This window comes from Arvicola amphibius, chromosome 7 (genome assembly GCF_903992535.2).
Source record: "Arvicola amphibius chromosome 7, mArvAmp1.2, whole genome shotgun sequence".
Lineage (NCBI taxonomy): Eukaryota > Metazoa > Chordata > Mammalia > Rodentia > Cricetidae > Arvicola > Arvicola amphibius.
The window spans coordinates 6920460-6943664 of record NC_052053.1 but is presented as its reverse complement, the minus strand read 5'-3'; positions in this window follow the sequence as shown (position 1 = coordinate 6943664).

The following is a 23205-nucleotide window of genomic DNA, read 5'->3' as shown; positions in this document are numbered from 1 at the left end:
TATGTTCTAAATTTTGCTGCTCAAATATTAATTGTTAGTATCTAAAATGTAGTTAATTGTTACATGTTTATCTTCTATCCTGTATAGTTGCTGAAATTATTTACTAATTGCAGACCTTTTGAGTGGATGAATTTGATACATATCAATCAGCTCATCTACAATGGATCTATACATCATTCATTTTTTTCCTAGTTTATTGGAGAAGAGAAACAAAGATGTTTGTTATTCCCACTGTTGCAGGACAAGAGTTAATCCTTACAGAAAACATCAGTGTTATAGGTACTAATGCCGGGTTCTGCTAGATCCTTTCCAAGCAGAATACTCTACCGTATCTGTGGTCTTCTGAACATTTTTATGAGGAATGATTGATGACTTTCATCAAACGCTTTTCCTGCCATGGATGACATGATCATGTACTTTTTCTTTACTATGTCAACATGGTGAATTATGTTGACTGGATTTTGAAGACTAAATAACTCTGGGATGCATGAAATAACTGATATTTGTTTATGGCATAAAATTAATTTGGAATTTAGTTGAATTCTATTGATAAAATGTTAAAGATTTTTGTTATGAAAAAAAGATTTTTGTTATGCATGTTTGAGATACATTGGTTTGTAGGTTCTTAAATTTTGCTGCTGTCCTGTTTTTTTCTTCTAATTTTACTATCATTGTTATACTAGCCTCATAAAATGAATTTTTCTTCTGTATCCTGAAAAAGATTTGGAGAATTGATGTTAAATTTTTGCAAACATTTGACAGAAATCATGTAGGCCTAGAAATGTTTTAAGGATTATTTTATTCTTATTTTTAGTCATGTGTATCTGTGTGTCTGTCTGTGTGTGAGTAAATACAGGTAAATTCAGTTACCTGTGGTGGTCAGAAGAGGACACTAGATGCTCTGGAGGTGGAGGTACAGGTGAGGTGAGGACCATGGCAAGGACGCTGGGAACCAAACTTGGGTCTTCTGAGAGAGCAGAGCACATTCCTACCACTGAATTACCTCTCCATCCCAGTGGATATTTCTTTGGGGCAGGGGACTTTTAAAATTATTAATTGGATTCACTTAACATTGTAAAGGTATTTCTACTATGTGCTTCATACTGGATAAATTATAAAAGGTGGTATTTTTCAAGAAATCCATATTAAAGCATAGGTGTCCTTTGTATACTGTTATTACCACTTTCCTGTCTTCACAATATATAGCAGTAATCCTTTGTTTCATGCCTGATAACAGCTGAGCAAGCCACAGGGAGCCGGTCAGTGAGCAGCACCCCTTCATGGCCTCCGTATCAGTTCCAGCCTCCATCTTCCGCCCGACATCCCTGCATGAGAACTACAAGCTATACGAGGAAATAAACTGTCTCTTCCCCCAAGTTGCGTTTGGCCATGGTGTTTTATCACAGTAATGAATTCCTTAAGTAATACACATACTAAAATGTAAGGGAGGTAATCTTACATAGCGTTTCACCTCTAAACCAGGAACTACAGGCAACTGAACAGGAACTCAGGGCTGCTGAGTGTGGGAAAAATATTCTTCCCTAGGGATGAACCTCTTAGTTGGTTATCCAACACCAACTGGTCAGCATGAAATCATATACCTACAAGGGATACTAAATTGATTGAACACATTTATTTATGTATTTATACATTTACATCTCTGTAACAAACGCCGAGAAAGAGAGGCCATGATAGTGGTGGTAATCAGAAGAGGGGTTGGAGGGAAGAAAGGAATGGGAAAAAATGGTGTAATCATACTTTAATTTTAAAAAAAAAATCCCATGAAATATGTTGAATTAAATATGTCTGGCATTTAGTAACCTGATTTCAGAAACATGTTATCTTTCCCCTATTCAAAACAAATTAAGTGAAAAAGGAAATGCTATCTAAAACTTTTGTCTTATTTCTTAGTTGGTCAGAAAGAAAACATTTAAGACTTTTCTAGCTGGCCAGCTTCTTTAGCATCAACTGGTGTGAAAAGAGGTAAGATGAGGCCCCAAGAACTCACTACCATGTCATTGTTAGGAACCCAAGGTATTTTCTGGCTGGTCAGTGTTCTTTCAAACTTTCACAGTCTTCTTACGACTTTTAAAATATATATAATATCCATGGTGTTTAGTTGTACTTAATCAGGTGGAAGAGGGAAATTTATGTCTACTTCATGTTCTTGGCAGAAATTTATGCTCTGCTTTTGATAGCAAAAACATGTTGCATTACCTAATCTTCATCTGTGCTGTAGAGAAGACTCAGAAATCCACAACAGATGGACCACATACATGGTTACATTTTCGTCTAACCTGACAATACCATTTCAGAACTAAGTCCAATTCAGGCTGAGGAAGTCATGGTTTGGATTTCCACTCATGTTTATTCATGTGAGTTATGGGCCAGGTCCTAAGTTTGAGGTTATAGTATTGCAAAACTGAAAACCATATATGTCCTTCTACCTTTCTCACATTATTTGGAATTAGTCTCTCATTCTTTATGAGCCTATAACAGGAAACAAATGCACACGAGCACCCTCTTACCCAATTTAGCCTTCTCAGGTGGACCATTTTCTTTTATTCATAGAGTTCAGATGTGTCTAGAAGTTCAAACCTTCTGAGATCTGCAAAGAACAATATTATCAGATCTTCAATGTCACATTGTCTGGAGCCAAAAAGAAGAGATACTAGTCAAGATTCAGTTTGCTAAACCTGAAGAGCCCAGGGACTTTCTGAAGGTAATTTCCATCATGTGCAGGTGAAAGGCTGGAACACTGGCAAGGGGGAGGAGGAGTGTCTCACTCTGGAGCAATTGTGCAGTGTGTTCTGTAGACAGTGCATCATAGGTGCTGTCTCCTATCTACAGCTTTCCACTTCCTGTTCTTGCTATCTTTTAATATCTCCAGTTCTTGAAGCAATCCTCTCCAGGATAGCAGGCGTGCACATCCATGCCTATCTTCAGGTGTGCAGTCAATGAAAGTCCCGTCTTCTGGCAATGTGTTAATTGGGTGATATAAGGTGGGAGGTGTGAAAGAGACCTTCTGGGGAGCCCAGGAACCTTATGTTCACCAATACAGCATTCTAAATTTTAACATCCCCTTGACACCCACATCTTATATCCTAATGGATGTAGCTGCCAACAGGAATAAGGAGACATGAGTAATGTCAGAGGCTCAGTGGAGACAGACACATTCTGAAGATTGCTGGGCAAGATGCAGTGTGCCTGGGCTCTTACAGGAGGTCAGATGGCAGAGAAACAGCCCATTTTAATCAGGTAGAGCTTGTCATTTTTATCTCCATAGAGGTGTCATGTCCCATAGAGTAGGTGTGAATAATTATATCAAGTGAAAGTACTTTAAAATACAAAATCAAATCCAGTTCCCTAGCTTCCTGTGGCATGTTTTATGTGCTCAAGAGTTCTGTGTGAACAAGTCCTTACAATGGCCAAAGATTAACTATTTAACTTTGGCAGGAATTTTGAGTGCGTCTTCACTTTTTACCCCTTCTTTGCGTGCAGGCATTTGCTGTGCTCAGATATAACAGTTCTATCATATTTTTTTTCTGTTTTGACCCAGGACAGCTCCCCTTTACCACTTTATCCCTTTGCATCTGCTCTTCTGCGAGCCTCTGTTTTGAAGAATTGGCCTAAAATCTTGCTAAAGAATAGACCTTTCTGGCCTGCAGGCATACACACAGACAGAATATTGTATACATATTAAATAAATAAATATTAACAAAGAATAGACCTTTCCATCTCCTTCTGGCTTTGTAATTCTTATTTCACAGTAATCTCAATCTGCTCACACCTAGGCTAGGACACTTAGTGCCCTATTTGTTCCTTGTACTTAGCTGGGTTTTTTTCCTCCCGACTCAAGGCAGGACTCCCTAGAATTTTAGTCTGTAAGTTGCCTTGTTTTGGACACTATGTCTCCGATTGACTTGTCCTTATTGTATTGACTTCACACCTCTCTGTCTGAAATTTGGGGCAATGATGCTTTGTAAGTATTCTACAACTGAGCTTAACTTTTAGACTTATTTTTGTGAAACCATACTTAAAGCTAAGGAAGCAATATTTTATATAATTTCAAGAGTAAAACTGAAAGTGAGCCCCACACCATTGGCTCCTGAAGAAAGCTAGGAGACAAACTCCAGAGGGTAAAATCTGTAGAACTTTGCTTCCTCTCCTTAGAGCATTAATGAAGGCAACTCGAGAAGTGCCAGATACTCCCCTCCCAACAGCAACATTTCCACCCACAGAAACATTCTTCATAGAAACAGCATGAAGTTCAGCTTCACACAAATTGATGTTTAAAAACTCTCAAATTTCTATAATTATTCCTATTTAAAGACAAAAGATCAATTGAAATGAGTCTAGTGAATGGTTAATATACAAAAATATTAGTTTCTTTCCAACCCCAATATTAGCCTGCATGTCAAAGAGCACAGAGAAAGACTGTAGACATTTCCAGAGGATCCTGTCCTAAGTCATCTGGAGAGGCAAAGAGCCACTTAGACTACATTATTGGGAAATGTAACCAGTCCTTAAGAATAAGAACTTCCTAGTCTGTGCATGTGTTTCTCCAACTATTAGGGGACTGTAGAAAAAGAGGAAAACAGATTTTTAATCACTGATTCAAGTCAGCCTAAAATGAACTGTATTATCAAGTAGGATGTTTTATACAAAGTAGACACTAAAACAAATGTGGACTTCAGATAAAGAAAAGATAGGAAGCCAAAGATTAAAATCAGGCAGTAAATTTGAAATGATCCTTGTGTTGGAGTTGTGGCAATAAGACATCCATAGAAAACAAAAGGAGTTATAAATTCTAAGGAAAAGCATAAATAATCTAAGAAAGTACAATAAATTAAAAATCAGTGCTTATAATATTTCCATATGGCTTTATGGAGTAGCTTGTGTAATATTATACTCATATAATTGGATGGTTAGGTATTATGAATATACTTGGAGGCATACTGAAAAGTTATTAGAATAATTTTAAATTAATATTTTATGAGCCCATCAAACAAAACCCAATTTAATATACATTCCATTAAATACTAATTGTTTTCCTTGAACCCCAATTGAAACAGCCCTGTTAGGGGATCACTAAAGACTTTAGTAATGGAAAGATTAAATTCCATAGTCATTGTTTTCACCTGTTATTTAGAAAACAATCTGAGAATGTGTGAGTTGAAGCTGTTTGACTAGTTGTATCATTGAAATCATGCTCAATGGGCTTGGAACCCAAAGCAGACGCATTATTAAGCATTTGTGTTCAACTTGTAGTGTGCTAAAAATGAATGTATTATCTCCATCAAAAAATGTGACCAAGTTAAATAGCGTGGCAATCCTCAGTTTTTATTATTTGGACAGATTCCACATACCATCTTGAATTTTTCCGTTTTTTTTTTCAACTTAACTTTGAAAATGTAGAATTTTATAATTTTTATTCTTATGTACAAGTTAGGCTTCATCTTAATTAAGCTTGTTTACAAATTTTTATTATTTGTAATTAAATATACACTTTTAAAAGTAGATATTTTCATATTTCACATTTTTCTGGACATATGTTTCTTTTAAATTGTTATTATTTGTGTGTGTGTGTGTGTGTGTGTGTGTGTTTTGTGTGATGTTTGTGTGTGAATGTGAGTATGTACATGCCTTAGAATGTATATGGGGGGTGGTTGGAAAATTTTTAGGAGTTGGTTCTCTCCTCCCACCTTGTTGAGGCAGGGTCTCTCTATGTCTTCATGTGCTCTGCATGTTTCAGTCTGGGCAGTTCTCTGTCTCTAACTCCAGTCTGGTTGCAAGAGTGCTGGGATTACAGATACAAGCCACAACCAGGCTCTTTCTGTGGGTTCCAGGAATTAAACTCTAGTCTGAGGCTTGTGCCACTGACTTTCTTAGCTGCTGAGCCATTTTATTTATTTTGTTTAACTTAAAGCTCCTATTTAACCCATGGCATGTCACTGTTTAAAGTTGATTTCTACTAAACTGAGATTTCTACACTATCAGTTTTAGGGCATCAGATTTTATATTGATGTTCTTGATCAATCCCTTTAATGCAGGGTGAGTGATAAAGATTCTATTTCATTCTTTTGCATGTAGCTATTCAGATAGACCGTACCATTTGTTGAAGATGGTATCTTTCCTCCAATGTGTATTTTTGGCCTCTTTGTCAAAAGCCAGGTGCCTGCAGATGAATAGGCCTCTATGTGGGCCTGCAATTCTAGTCCATTGATCAGGAAAATTTTTCCATGCCAGTGCCATGCTGGCTTTACTACTGTATCTCTTTAGTGTAACTCGAAATTCAAGATAGAACTGCCTTTAGCTGTTCTTTTACTCTTCAGGAATTTTTTAGATATCTTAGATCTTCTTTGTTTCCATGTGAAATTTAAGATTAGTTTTTTTTTTTAATTTCTATGAACAGTTGTCTTGGGATTCTGATGTGGATTGCACGGAACCAGAAAATTGTATTTAGTATGATGTCCATTTTTATAATATTAATTCCACCAGTCCATGATCATGGGAGTTTTCTCTGTCTTCTGGTGTTTTTTTTTTTCAATTTTGTTTTCAGTGTCCTAAGGTTTTCATTTTGTAGATTAGTGCATCCACCAGCCCTTATCAGAGAAGATTCTTTTTACAGTAGGTGGTAATTAACCCAGACCTACAACTGGTCAAGGGGAAAAGTGTAGGATGCTGGGGAATTCTCATTTCTAATTGGGACATCTGTATAATACTCCTTCACCCTAGGCTTAGAGATCATGGCAGAAGAGAGGACAAAAAGATTGTAGCAGCCATAAATGGTGGGTGACTACAAGGAAACATTATTTTCTGGACGCAGAAAGGCAGTTGTATATATGAATTCACAGTAGTTAAGACAGTGTGCATAATACCAGTGAAGGTTCAAGCCAGACAAAATTCCAGCAGGAGAGGGGAGGTAGATATGAAACCCCACCCTTAGCTAAGGAGTTACTGGTAGTTGATGGCTACTAGGAGAAGGAAAATTATTTTTCACAATAGTGCATCCCTTGGTTTGTAGACTACCCTCCATTGTAAGGCTACACACATATTCAAGAGTATAAGGGAGGATAAACTATACTTGATGGTTTTTAAAAAAGGGACACCCAATTGGCTGGGTAGGGAAGGGGAGATGGATCTAAGAAGATTCATCTGGGGAGAGGAGGGTTCATATCATCAAAATGCATCATATAAAATTCTCAAAGAACTAATGAAGATAGAGAAAAAGATAACTCCAACTTTAAGCACATTTGTTCTTTAGTATTTGTCTTTTAGAGCTTTATGTTATTTGTTGATTTCTAAAATTTCTATCCATTTAAATAGTTTTCTTTGCAAATACTCTGAAACAACAAATATTTTCTGATTCTGAATCTTATAAGTATGGATTTTTAGAACATTCTAGAGGGACAGAGGATCAGAATGAATAGAATAAACATGTTCATGTGTGTGTGAATCCTATGTGTATGCATTCATTTATTGTGCATGAACGAGAGATTTGTTTGCTGGAACACAGATTGGATGGTCTTACAATGGCTGTCTGCAGGTGGTACCTGCTTAGTCCAACAAGCTGCCAACTTCAGAATCAGTGATGCAGTCCAAGTCTAAGTCTGAGAGCCTGGAGGTGCCCTGCGGAACCACTGGGGTTAATCTGTGTTTAGTAGTAGTCTAGAAATGGTGGCAATAAATAGCAAGACACACACCTGGTCAAGAAAAATCAAGCTTGACTTGAGAGTGATCCAGCTCCCCTCTCTGGTCTGCTTTTGTTCCACCCTCCACCTATAACCTATTGGACGGTGTTATACACATTCAGGTGAATCTTCCCCTCTCTCTTTCCTGACATACTTGTCAATTATTTCTGGCAACACTCTTGTAGGCCCATTCAGAAGCATGATTTGGTAGCTTTCTAGATATCACTCAGTACAGCCAAGTTCACGTAAGATTAGCCAGGACAGCATTACATGCTGTAATCTCAGTACTCAGTCTGCAGTCAATGTTTGTTTCCGTGTTGCTACTGATTTATCATATGAGCAATAGCACCATCTCTGAGTCATCCCTTATATCGGTCATAACGTGCACTTGCTTAGCGTGTGTGAGGAGTGAGCTAACTAGTTTAAGTAGATACAGTTCTTTTTTCTATGTCCAAACTTTATCTTTGGGATTAAAGAGATATAGGCTTAAGAGTATGCTATTTTGCATTCCAAAACATGGAGCCAAGCAGTAATCCTCAAGCCTGAATGTAGGTTAGGTATTGGATGTGGTATATAAGAAAAGAAAAAAACAGCATGAATCATTGTTGCAGTGTATGAGCTCAATTATTTTTATTCATTAAACATTTACAATAAGCAATGGATCCTTCTGAAAGGTCAGCATTCCATATAAATGGGACATGAACAATAACTCTGTTCTCTCCCTGAAGACTCCATTTGAGGTATGCGAGTTTATCCCTCTCTTTAAAACTAGGTCAGCAGTTCCGTACTAGGAATTGTGGCACTCAGGAGAGCAGCAAACCTTTTTCAACTGAGGTTGAATTAAAATTAAACGTAGACTTCATGGTGTCTTTTTTAAAAAAAGAAAGTATAGGGGTCAGAAAATAATCTAAACTATCATTTTTATATGGAAAGTCATAGAAGATTTGCAATCATGATAAATTTGCAAAATCCACATGAAGAATTTTTTTGTCTAAGAAGCACATATTTGAACATTAGTGTTTCAAGAAGTGGATGGTTGTTTTCATAGGTTTGTAAATGTAAGGGAGTGGAACCAACGTGTGGCTGAAAGCATGGAATTGCGTGTTAGGTGGCTGTGGGTTCTGAGTTTCCTTTCTCCTAGTGTGACTTTGGGCAAAGCGCATGGTAGCTTTTTTTTTCTCTGAAATTATAACTTTTATCTTCTAGAATGATGAGAATTAGGTAAGTACTGTCCCCCATTATACATTTTAATAGAGTAAGTGTCATACAGGGTAAGTTCTTGCTAACAAACCAATTTTATTATTATTGGGAATGAGTATATGACAGTTATTGATCTTAGAGTGTCTTTGAGAGCAATGGTTCAATTGGCAAATGATATGACATCATCCTTGCCACAATGGGGGCTTGACATGGCAGTTCATGTCCATGTCCTCAGAAACTTGCCAATGGAATGCTTAGCTAAGAGCTTTGAATGTAACCATTAAACATTAAACCACATTTTAATGCTTTTTCTTAATTATGCCCCCTTTTAGAAATCATAATTTGATTGTTATAATTAAACCATAATTTGATTGTTATAATTAAACCAAGTCAGAATAATGCTTTGTTTAAATTATATTTTCTAGTATATTGAGGAACTGTGATTTTTATAAACAAGCTTTCCATCTATGCTTGCTAGTTCAATGTCAACTTGACATAGACTGGAGTCATTTGAGAGAAGGGAGACTCAGTTGAAAAATGCTTCTTTAAAACAGGGCTGTGGAGAGTCGGGCACTTTTTAAACTATTGATTCATGTGGGAGGTTCCAGTCCATTGTGGTTGGGGCTGTTCGGGGACTGGTGGTCCTGGGTGGGCTAAGAAAGCAGTCTGAGTGATCCATCAGGAGCAAGCCAGGAAGCAGCACACTTCCATGTCCTCTGCATCAGGTTCCTGCCTTCAGGTTCCTGCCCTGTTTGAGTTCCTGTTCTGACTTCTCGCAAAGATGAACTGTTACCTGGAAATATAAGCTTACATAAACCCTTTCCTCCTCAAGTTGCTTTAGTCCCCATGTTTTATCACAATAGTGACCCTAACTAGGACATCCTGTATCCTCTAAGTTCCTGTAGACCAGTCTCTTTCTATTACACACAAATGTTTAAATCATGGCTCCCTCTCTGTCTTTCTCTGTCTCTGTTTCCTTGTAGATCTCTGTCTCTCTCCCTCTATTTCTGTCCCTCCTCACCTCTGTTGCTGTCTTAGTATTCATGTGTAAAAGGACAGACTGGAGCACCCATTTGTTGGCTTTTAGCCAGGACTCAGATCTGTGTAAGGAATATGTGTTCCTTTCTAAAGTTGGGTTTATGAACTAGAGTTACTGAAACAGTCTTGGCAATGTGTGCAGCACGTGCGCGGGGAGGGGCAAACGTTACTTCTCTCTTTGTCTTTGTATTTGGGCATGTCCACGGTTATCCCTTGCCTGTTTGCTGAGGGAATGAGAAGCTTTCTTTTCCTCTCTCTGCATGGTTTGATTCTGTTCTATATTTTCTGAAGCCTCAGTTGTTTTTGACTTTATTATTATTATTTTACCATTGAATTTGTTCTTATGGCCTTTATTTTCAGTTCCTTTTGATTTCAGAAACCTCCACAGCTTGACTATAAGCTGATGGGCTCAGGGGAGGTGATGTCATCCTGCGGGCTAATTCATGATCTGCTCATGGAGTAATGATTTGATGACATTACTCAGAGGTGATAGGAAATAGGAGATAGGGTCCAGCTGATGGAGGTATGTCGCTGGTGGTATGTTTGGAGGATATAGCTTGTTTCTTCTGGATTCCTGTCCCAGCCTACTTCCCAGCTGCCACGATGTACATAGCTTTCTTCTGTCAGGGTCTTTTCTTCTATGCTATTCTGCTTTACCACAAATCACAGGAAGCCAAAAGATCATTGAATAGAAATTCTTCAAACCTTGATCCCAAACAAATCTTTCCTATTTTAAAGTTGTTTTTCTGGAGATTTGTCACAGTCAGGAAATGCTAGTGAACATAAGATTCTTATTTTCATCAGCTACAACCGAATCTTTAAAAAGTACAGCTGAATAAGAAACACAACTGTCATATTAATAGGTCTTACATACATTCAAGGGTATAGAAGGATTATACAGGATGGAAACCAGGGGGTGAAGATTTGATGGTTGTTTTGGAATTCTGCCAGCAGCAATTTTCTCTTGAGAGTTGAAATCAGTAACTGATCCACACAGTAAATTTCCTTCTGCTGATTGACTTTCATGAGTGACCTTCATTGGGTATTTGGATCTATGTGTCATAGAAGCATCCCTTCCTTAGGGATGAAGATTTCTGTCCTCTGATCTTAAAGATATGGGGACAGCAAGCAGAATGTTGCTGGTGGGAAAAATGAGGAGAGGAGATAGCTCATTCTACATTACTACTCACCTAACTAATGAGTTTTGATTGGAGTTGGAAAACTAGCATGATATAGTGTGATCCTCAATTCATACATTATACTATTACAGAACATTGCTCCATCTTACAAAATGTGACCGTCCAGTTAGCAGTGTACCTGAGTTTTTAAAAGTTTACTCAATTGATTCTTAGGAACCATACGGTAGGACTGGTGAATTTAAGGAGGAAAAGTCCACTGTTGCTGACCACGTAACTGTATATTAGGATATATAGAGGCCATGCTATGATAGGTCATATGAAGCATTCTGTCATCTGTGGATGGCACCTTCGCCTGAAGCTTTGGGAGCTAACATGCTTTATCAGGCTGATATCTATAGAAAAACATCTTCTGAAGTGAAAAAAATGTCTGTGTCGTTCATGAATGTAATTGTTCATCACAAATGAACCACTAGGAGGTGCTTTTAGGAGAGTGGCACACCCATGGAATTGGTGTTATGCTTTCCTTTCTCAGGTTGAGGGACTGCAAGTCCAAGTTGCTAAGATCAGGAATATTTTATCTTTCGTATTTATCACATCATCACTTTGTTGATGAGGCTGGTGGAAAAGAACCGGAAGTGTGTAGTGATGAGCTGTGGGCTGCATTCCCGCCGCCCTGCTTTCGGCCTCCTGACTAGCTTATGCCCCAAAATAATTATACAGAAACTGTATTCTTTTAAATACTGCCTGGCCCATTATTTTCAGCCTCTTACTCACATCTTGATTAACCCATATCTAATAATCTTTGTAACACCATGAGTGATGTCTTACTGGGGAAGATTCAGCATGTCTGACCTGGTGGCTGGCTTTGTCGCATCTGGCATCTCTCTTAGGAGAGGTATGGCAGTCTGCCTAACTTAGGAGAGGCGTGGCATCTGACTGAGCCATCTACCTCACGTCCTTCTTCCTGTTCTGTCTACTCCACCCACCTAAGGGGCAGTCTATCAAATGGGCCAGGCAGTTTCTTTATTAATTATCCAATGAAATCATCAGATAGATAGAAGACACACCTACATCAGAAGTGTCTGGAGAAGAACGGGCTGACATCTGTAGAATGAGAAACCGCATCCACCCATTTACTGGTCTCTTCTCTGGTCATCGTGTTGGTCATCGATAAAGGACAAAAATGTTTTTATTCTCTGAATTGTCAGCTGTGCCTTCTGCCACGTACATTTCTTCCTCTAAACTCCGTTTCAACAAAACATTTTCATGCTTTCTGTGTGTCTCTCACTATCCAACAAGCTTCTTGCCTTCTCTGTTCTAGAGGGGAAATGAGGTGTGTTGATCAGATTCATTATGAGGAAGAGATGATTCTACAACAAATAGATCCAACACATGAGGTTGAGACTGCCAGGAGAATTTCCCCTCCTCCCTAAGATTGGGGCCCATTCAGAATAGGGTTATGATGTATAGCAATCCATTGCTAAATCAGTGTACTATGTTGAAGCACTTGTAAGCCATTTGGCAGTTTTTCTTTCTGTCTTTCTCTTCAGCCAGCTGATTAGAGAAACTCCCATGTCTTTTGGCTGATGAGGTGGAAGAAACAGCATGAGCAGGAGCCAGAGGGAGTTAAAGCGCATGCTTCTGAGTCTTGTGCTTTTAGGAGGTGCTGATGCTGTGTCAGAGGATGCCTCTTTACTCCCAATTGTATAGCTTCACAGGTAAACTAACAGTCCGTTCCTGCCACTCAACTTAATTTTCAGAAAAATATGATGGTTATTTCAGTAAACATCTACTCTCTACTGGGATCCTGTAAAATCTAGAGGCTAGTTTTAAATAAACAGAGAGGAAGTATACATAGAGGATAAAATAATTTAAATATTTACTATTTAAAGTTCTGCAAAGTTCCTCCCTTTATTGGTTTTATAGTGGGTCCATTGTAAAGGCAACAAATGCTGACAAACCCTTCAATCCCTACTGGCTCTGCTGGGTTAGATGGTCTAGGTGGCAGAACCATTTGTATGGACATCTGGGATATTTTTGCACACTTTTTTTTTTTTGTCAGAGCTCTAAAGCTAGAGCCTGTTAGATTACTTAGTAATTACACCATTGTGGCTTGTAGGATGTAAGTCTCCTTGTCAGGCTGTAAGTAAATTCAGTTGGTGGGAGGTTAAGCTTAAAGAGGGAAGGTAAATATGTGGAGGGAGGCTATTTCTACATTTCACCAGGGGAGGGGGAAGGAAGCAGTGCATTTGCAGGGACAGGGGAAATGTGATCAACCAGGTAAAGGGTGATCACAGTAAAGGGAACCAGAGCTCTGCACTTAAGGTTGGTGTGTCTGTCACTTTAGATTGAAGCTGGAAGCAAGGGGAAGTTAGAATGTAGCCACCCATGGGATTTGAATTGGAGCTTCAGTCCGTAGAATCCTAATCTCTAGCTAAGGAGGTTGAGGCTACTTTAGGGACAGACAGAGTGCCTTTTGTTTGTTTACTGGTTCTAGAGACAGGGATTTAATTAACCTGCAGAACCTGTAATGCTTTTCTACATGTGTTCAGTCCTTGTCCAATAAAACATCTAGCCCATTGACTTTCATTTATTTATTTATTTGATGATAAAAAATTCTTCATCATGCAAAGTCTTGCATTTTTTGGTCCTTTGGGTACATACAATATTTAAATGACAATTTCCTTTGCTACTTCTTGTTATAGAGTTCTAGACTTTCCCCTACCAATAGGTAGAGGGCCATTCTTCCCTTTATAACTACACAAAGAACTAATCATGTGTTCTCATTTATAAACTTGTGCTTTCCTTGAGCAGGGTTTGGCCCCAATAATTGTAGTCATCAGCATCAGTTGGAAAAATATGACTGTAGGAATGCTTTATAACAAGGGTTTTTAAAAGTAGATACCAGGGGCTGGAGAGATGACTCAGCTGTTAATAGCACCAGCTGTTCTCTCAGAGGACCTAGGTTCAATTCCCAGCCCTGACAGGGCAGCTTACAGCTCTTTCTAACTCCAGGGGATCCAACACCCTCACACAGACATACACATGCAGGAGAAACACCAAGGCTCATAAAAAAGTAGATATAGATTTTTAAATTTGAAAAAAGTTGAAAAGAAAAGGGCACGCAAGAGAGTTCTCAGGATCAGTGGAAAGTCACTAGCCAACTCTTCTGAAGTGGGGGAGAGGTGGACAAATTGGCATTGGTCATAGGGAATTGTAAAAGACTATGTGTCCACAAGACTGTGTCCACTTGGTAATGACTGTGAAGGAAAGAATGCTAGAGAAGCCTGTGGGGTAGCTGGTCTACACACATGAGGGTAGACCAGATGGCACTGTTGGATTCCTCTGGTGTTAAGCATAGAGCACATGGTGAGAGAGGGGTGTGAGAAAATCAAAGCTGCCTAGATGCTGAGTGACTGCAAAGGGCACTCTCCTTTTACTCAACCAACTGTAGAAGGCTTGGTGAGGGAAAGACAAACACACTTGTGTTTTCTTGTCTCATGGCCCATTTTGGTTAACACATCACTCCTTTTCCCCTAATGCTAGGGAAGCTGTTGATTGAGCATAATGGTCCTTGTTTAGAGGTTGATAGAAGGCGCCCTTTGGCCAGGGAAACAGCTCTTGCTTTTAGAGGAGGCTATTTGCCAGAAGCTTCTATGAGAGAAAATTCCTCACCTGTACATAGCCTTTGCGATTACTTGGGTCAGACTGTCAGAGTGAGCAATGTTTACTTTTTGTCATCAAGTCGAGGTGTTCACAGGAGAAGCAAAGTAAGGAGCCTGTGGGGTCACCTACTTAATTTTGTTTTTAACCCCAGCAGGAAAATGGTGTGCTCGGTGACAAACAGGCCCCAAGGCTGAGCCGGTAACCTTTGGTGTCATCCAAGCCTTCAGTGGACCCAGTGAGGGAACTTCATGCTGTAAATGACCCCGTAAACTATACTTCCACTTGCAAGAGGGAAAGAATATGATCAAATATAGGTAAATTTAGAAATTGTTTTAAATAAAGAAATAGAAAAATGTCCGTGGTTTTGGTCGGCTGAAGCTGAAGAATTGGATGGGGTTACAAGATGCCAGAATCACTTAAGTGAAACCTTTGCTTTGCTGGGGCAATCGATCCTGCTCATCTGGAACTGAGAAATGAGCAAGGATGAAGAAGAGGTCAGCATCGCAGAGGTGAAGTCTTCTGGGAAGGATTTCCTGAGAGTCAGCACACGGACGCTGTTTCAGAGGTGGCCTAGGTTGTACTTTGTGCTAACAGCTGAACATTGTTGTGTAGGAATCACCCAGGTGGTTCTGGTTTTGGAGGCATGAAGGGGTCAGGGAGAGCAGCTGAGGCTTGGCACTGTGGGACAGAGACAGAATCTCTGAAAAGAGCCAAGGAGAGGCTATTGGTGATAGCGCGGACCAGTTCCAGGTTTTGGAGATGCTGGTAATATGGGAAGAGCACCGAGAACCACACAGGCTATGGAGGCCAGATTTGAGAAGTTTCAGAAATTAGTACCAGGACAGTAGGGTATTGCTGTGACAGACCTGACCATGCCATTTAGGGAGGATTGTGGAAGGAATTTGGAACTTTTAAATAGAAAAGCCACCAAGTATTGAAAGTTCAGTGGGCTGTTTTATAGGAGCCTGGTGGGTAAGAATCTTGAGAACAAGTCAGTAAGCAGCATTCCTCCATGGTGTCTGCATCAGCTCCTGCATTCAGGTTCCTAGCCAGTTTGAGTTCCTGTGTGGACGTCCCTTAATGGACTGATTTGTGGGAGCCCACATGTGACTCAGTTTCCATCTGGAGTCATTTCTGACTTAAAGAAGTCATTTGAGTTCAAGCTTGCCTGTTCTACTTTTTCCTATAACTTTGAGAGCTATGAGAGACTTCTGATTTAGCCTGTGAGAAAAGAACACTCTCTCTAGTAGACAGTATACTGCTGACGACAAATATCAGGAACATCCAGATAGAAGTGAGGCTGCCATGAGCAGCAAGTACATATTGGAGAGGAGGCTGCTCACTCAAGGACAGGAATGGTCTTGTGCTTAGATATGGACCGGCTGTCTGTGCTGTGTTTGTTCTGCTCTTCTATATAATCAAGTTCTGAAATAAACTCAGGGCTGTTTGGCTGCTTTGGTATGACCAGACAGAATCCCGTCTTCTGTTTCTTCTGACTTTTTTTGGCCTCGAGGATCTTCCATCCAGGAACCCTAGCAGACCTAGTAGGAATGAGTTTCTACCCTGATTCAGTGTGTATAATTCAAACAAAACCTTTCCTGCTCTTCCTTCCTCAAAACACCCCAAGCCCAAGCCCAAACCAAACAAAAAGCCACAAACAAAAATAAACAAACAAACTACATTTCATATGTTTTGGATGGACTCTCATTCACTGACTTAAGAGTCCCAAACCTTTTCCCACCCCCTTATTCTTTATCAAATACCCTTTCATCTTAAGTATTCTTTCCTTATTGAATTCTCATATATCGGAGCATTGCATAATCACTTAATGTCAATTTGGTCTTCTACTGTGGTATCCGGTTCAAAATTCTTACAGCCCAGCATTCCCTTTTTAAAAAGCGAGTTTGTCTTTTGTTTGTATTTTCCCGTTTATTAATACTTCCTTACTAATGTAGTCAACCGTGCCAACCTTTCTCATTCCTTCCCCACAACCATTCAACAGACTCATTACATTTTCTCACTTTTGGGTCAAGTGACTAGCAGGCCAGTTGAAAGTCTTATGGCCTTTTAGCATGGTGCTACATTTTAAGTGACTAATAATCTACTTTAAACGTACATTCCAGGTAAATTACCATTTCATAGTAGACTAGTGTATATTCTTGTCATTTTCTTTAGTTTTTCTTTTTAAATATATGAACCATCCAGATTTTGATACCCATTATAAAAAAGTTAATTAATGAGTCTATAACTTTTTATTCAATGAAATTTAAAAGATAGCTTAAACAAAGTTAGAAAACATTAATAGCAGAAAATGCCTTGGTTTTCTTTTGTTAAATAGCTTTGGACAAGCTACTATGTGCAGAAAAAAATCAAATTTTTTTTGAGTGTGTAACTTACTTGTATCTGGAAAATATAAGAAGAATATTATCTTGATTTTGAAACAGTAAGGCTGTTAGAATTTTATGGCAGAATAATGTTTAGTAGCTAAAGAATGAAATGTAATTGCAAGTTTAATGAAATTGTGACATAATATAAGATAATGGAAATTTCATTTGTAATACACTAGAGACTAAAGACACTGGGAATGTTTCGTTGAGTTCTACTCCTTTACCATTCCAGTCCTAGCCCAAAGACGCTGGCTGTTAATGATACATGAGAGGTACTCCAGGTAATTGCTTAGCATTTATGAAGCTGACCTCAGTCATGCCCTGTTGTAACTCTTATTCTGCTTTTTTTAAGGGTTTATTAGCTTATCAGTTCCAGTAATGCCTTCTTCCACCAGTCCAGGTCAAGTTGGACTTATGATATTTGGCGTGACTTATGTCTGTATTCTCATCATACTGACATTAGGGTGTTTAAAGATCATAGTCTCAAAGGGATTATTGCCCAGACTTTAACATATCTGCCTGTCACTAGTGGGTTTTTTCTTGTATTAATTCGCACTTGTCTTCTAGCAAAGAGATTAGTATGTATAAAGGAGCTATAAATCAATTGCTACAGCATAGTGCACCAAGTGCTATTTTAGAGAGGGGAATTCATATCAGGTACAGGGTGTGGCACAGGATAATAGAGGTGCTTACAAAATACCTTTTGAGTAGATTAAGTGATGGCTGGGGGCAAGACTGTATGACCAGATTTGACTATGGACTGAGAGAGCCATGGTGGTTTGCCTCTGAGACAAAAAGCTGAAAGTAAATTTCAAAAGAATGGAATAGCCACAAGCAGAAGGCAGGAAACACACTTGAGACAGAAGCAGCAGATAGGATGGTTAGTAAGAAGCATCTAATGCGATGTTGAGGTAAATGCTCTCTAATGGAAAGAGCAAAAACTCTTATTTGGCTGCGATTAGACACCAGTTTCAGTATTTCAAACTGCCATCATGCATTAAAATAGTTTAGCCTTGTGATTTTCTTTACTGAAAGAAATAATTAGCAAAAAAAAAAAAAAAAATTCAGACACCATCTTCTGTTCTCCAGTCGAAAGGACGGAGCAGATGCCCTTACAGGCTGCTCAGTCTTCTCTCCGAGATCAGCCCTCAATGTCAGTTTCCTGAGACCGAACCAGGAGTTTCTGAGGAAAAGCCACGAATAAAGGACAATCAATCTTCAACACCTGCATCAGCAAGGAGGAGGCTTGGTACATGCAGTACTAGGCCAGGCCTGAGCCAGCCTCCACAGCAGCTCAAGGACAGGGCCTGGGACTTGTCCAGGCCTGCCCCGAAACTGTAGCCCTGAATAACCCCTGACTAGCCCTCGGCAATTAAAACATACTAATATGATTTTCACTTGCTTAAGCCACCTAACTTCCTTAGACATTCTCCTCAGTAAGGTTTAAAGAAGCCCCCACCTCCCTCTCAGGGTTGCTGCCATCTTGCCTTTGTGTAGTATGGTTGGCCCTCGCATGCTGGTATAGTAATAAAAAGGACTCTTGGCTTTTTTTTTTTTTTTTTTTTTTTCTGAGACAGGGTTTCCCTGTAGTTTCTAGAGCCTGTCCTGGAACTAGCTCTTGTAGACCAGGCTGGCCTCAAACTCAGAGATCCGCCTGCCTCTGCCTCCCGAGTGCTGGGATTAAAGGCGTGCGCCACCACCGCCCGGCAGGACTCTTGGCTTTTGCATCAGATCTGGGCTCTTGGTGGTCTTTTGGGGTCCTGACTCTGGGTACAACACAGTCAATAGGTGCATTTAGTGATCAGCCTTGTTTATAGATTCTCCCTTCTTTTTATCTCGTTACCCACTGTTCCCTCCCCATCTTGAATTCAAACACTATTCTTTCCTTCCTCGTTATTCAAAGTTCATTTCCTGGGACCTTTGTTTACGTTGCTGTCATAGTGGCATTTCAGATGCCTCAATGTGAAAACGCTTCTCTTCATTTTTGAGAATGGACTACCAAGAACCATTTCATGAAGGACTTTGCATGGTCAACGAAGAATGTTATTTATTCTCCCCATCCCTGATAACTGACAAAATCTCTAGAATGATCTTAAGCTTTGTGACATGTCTGTTTCTGTTTTAGAAAAACACTTTGAAAAAACTGGGGATGTTGCCATGGAGAACATCCCACTGAAGGAAGGTATAGAAGAACCAGGAGAAAGATACTTTCAATTGGAGAAATACTTGGAAAGATGGTGGAGCCCTGTTAACCCCAGGAAGAGGAAACATTTTCAGGGAGAGAGCTCACAAAGAAACTTCTGCCATATTAACTCTCCTCAAGAGAGGATGCTCTAGCCAAGTGCCTTCCATCTTCCCTCCGAGGGGTCGGCAATGAAGATGGAGAAGGCAGCAAGCTGCATGAGAGCCACTGAAGCTGGGATGTGAGACGGCAGGGAGAGGGAATTTTAGGCCCAGCTCTTCAAGTCTTGCTGCTACATTGGCCTTTGAATGTATGGTAAATTTAGGGTACAGAGGAAGTTAGCTTCTGTGTGTAAAGCCAGTCTTGTTTTGTCTTCACGAAGTAACTGTCATGGCCTATCCTTTTTCTAAGAGCCACAGTGGCTCTCAGAATTTGTTCCAGATTGCTCTGAAATGGTTGGAAGGATGATACCCTGAATTACAATTTTACTGAATTCTAGCCTGCGTCTCACATTATATGCATTTGCATAATTCACAAAGATTTACATATTCAGTCAAATTACAGTACAAAACTGTTCCAGAGTGCACAATGCCAACAATGGATACATGACTCAAATTTGTATATTCACACACACTCCATTAAATGGCTAAAGGAGAAAAAAATTAATACATAGGATAAATGAGCTTCCAAAGTAATCCTGTTCCCCAAATTCAAACTCAAAAATTCCCTTCTCTGTGATTTACTTTGACAGCTTTCAACTGGGCTGGGTATTTAAGTCAGTGAGGCTTTCTTTAGCAGCCCTAAGCTATTATTTCTTTCATAAAGTCCTTTTTTTAAGGGGTCAGAGAACCCATGCCGTACCCTGGATCATGGCTATTATGACTGAGAAAGCATAGATCTGTAGACCTCTGAGACAGGATGAGAACAAAATAACAGCATGTGGTTTAGAATTTAGACTGAGCTAGACCTTCTTAGCATATCCCTCTGACAAAGCTCAGAGACATCTGATAGGGCAGATAGAAAAAAAATAAATGTATCATTTTGGTTTTAGTTTCTCCATGATAGGGGTCAGTCACCCCGCCCCCCCGCCCCCCAACCAGTGACTCTGCCATTCTGTGGTCCACATAACCGCAAAAGCAGAAGTCCAGCAGCAAGCACGAAGCCGTGAAGTGTGAATTTGTAACCACCCTGGAAGAAGTGAAGATGTTCTAGACACATGGGCCTCTCTCTTTCGTCCTCAGACTACTGAAGTAGACCCTGGGGAACAGGAAAGGATGATGCCCTGGTGCTGGCTGGAGAGGGAACTTGTCTCCAGAAAGAGGTTTTACATAGTTCTGAAAACTTTCACTACAGACTGAGTGGAGATAAGAGGCCAATGATGGGAAAGAGGAACCTTGACCAGGGGCACTCAGTTATGCCTACCAAAGGCCCTCTGTTTAAACCTAAGCCTCACGGCCAGACCCTGAAGACGGACGTGAGAGGGCTGACCCTGGAATTTTTCTTGTGCCCCTCTTCTCACCGTGACCATGATGAATACGTCCCCTTCCTCTCTTCTTCCTATAGCTTATTTCTGTAATTGGGTTTGGTAAAAATGGGTGGCCATCTCAGCCTGTTAGGCCTACCAGGGCCCACGCTCTGACCCTAATAGCTCTGGATACAAAATGTGCCTCTCAAGAGCAAACCTTCACTTCTTCCACTTTCATTTCCCCCGCTGCTGGCTAAAGGCTTATGATTCCAATGGCACGGTCTCCGCCACTTATCTTCCTGGTTTTTTCTTTTCTTTCCAGAGTTGACTGTTTTTTTTTCCCATTGCTAAAAAGGAAAGAATGGTGTTTGAAACAAGCAAAGCTCTGCTAGTTTTTTTTCCTATCAATACCCAGGACTTGGAAGTCTCACGTGTTCAGCTGACAAGGTACTCCAACCTGCAGTTCGTATTCTAAGCCAGGATTCCTCCTAACTGTTTTATGTGAGCACCTGTCCTGTCTGACGGGAATAAAGGGCCTTCTTGTTCTGTGCGGGACAAAGTAGCAGATGTGATAATGCCTTTCTGGTTCCAATTCCTGACAGGATATAGTATTTGGATTTATGGTTAGATTTCTCCCTATTCTATTGGATAACTCCAGAAATTCTGGCACTGGCTGCAAGATGAAGCGTGTCTCAGTTCAGCCCCAATTGGAGTTGAGTGTGTGCACAGCAGCCTACATTGTGTTTGAAGCTCCAACTTGCCTCCTGCCCACTGGTTCTGAAATTTAAAGCCACATAGGCATCAGCACATTTCTGTAGAATCTAATAACATCCATGAATTTCTGGGGACATTAATATTCAAAGAATCAAGAAGATACAGCTATTAAAACCATTAATATCAGCTGCATTAAAGCTCAATTACATTTTAATCCAAAACTGTAAAGTCTCTGACCTATTCTGGTCATCATGTTAGGGATTCATGTAAGCACACTCTTGCCCCTTAGATTCATGAATCCGAAATTGTAAGTTATACTTGGGAGTCAGCAAAAAAAGATTGAAATGCCAGTATTATTATTTTGATAAAGATGGATTGGAAGATTTGACTTATACTTGAAGCCCAAATGGGCTCCTTCTTATTTTTCCTCTTGAATTATATTGTATTCTTCAACAGCAGCAGAAGCAATAGCCATCAAGCTATGAATCTCACTTCCCCACACTGCTGTAGTGTAAAGCATTCAGCAAGGCCTGTAAGCCGGCAACAATAAACAAGTATAAAATACATAAATCATATCCGGTGACACTCCTGAGAACAATGGCTTTACTTCATTTCTTCTGCTTATTTCCTGAGAGAAGTTGACCAGGATCAGGGAGGTTTGGGGTATGGTGAGGCAGGTTTGGATCCCAACATGTCCTAGAGAATTAGAGTTTTTTGTTTGTTTGTTTGCTTTTGTTTTAAGGTTTGCAATAGGTATATGCTTCTTTTTCCCCAAGTGGTGACAATAGAAAGAACCAAGGTCAGAGCCAAGGACAAGAAATACGAAGACAGAAAGCTGCTTAGCATCCAGGCGGCAGAGCTCTTGGGTCAACCCAGAGACAGCGGCTGCTGTGGATCTGTGGTCTTCCATCATTGCTGTGTCTCAGACACCGCTGGAGTGCTCACCACATCATAGACTTTCCTACTTCACCTTCTCACGCTTCTGTCTTGGTTGGTGCATTTGAGTTTGTGTTTCTTACAGGTTCCATGGTAAGGATACTCCTGGGGATGTAGCAACGACATAACACTGTAGAGTTCGTAGGGGAGAAAAAAACAAACCAAACCAAACCAATGCACCATTGTGGCATCAATGGACTATGGCAAAGGTGAGGGTGTTTTGGCTCAAGAAACTTGGCGGTGATGAGAAGTCTGCACAGATTGCAACAGAACTAGTTTGTCATACACTTACAACTCAAAGCTACCACAGGTGACAGTTTGTGTTGTGCGCTGTGTGCTTGGTGTTGGACCTAGCAGAGCTGTCTTTTCACTTTTACCCTGCCCCACGAGCTCTTTTGACTCACTGTTAGATTTGGAGAGCCGTGATGAAGGTTGGCACTGCTTCCTGTCTGTCAGCTTATCATAACTTGCCCCAGAACCGTTAGAAGACACCTCCAGAAGATTCTGATGTTCCAGATCCTAGTAGCGGATGTGTCTCTACTCCTATGTTTGTCTTTTCTCTTCCTTGCCTGTCCCATTATCATGTACAGAGTCGTTCATCCTGACTCTGAATTATCCTGTTTTGAGTATGCCATCCAGGATCCTGAGTGATATAATATGTGTGTATCTCTTACAACATGGATTTCTCTGATGTACAGTCCTTCCTCAGTTTTCATTTTTAGTCACTGTGACTTGGGTAGAGAGGTCTGTCCTTTTCCAGATCCATAAGTGGGCCACAAAGGCC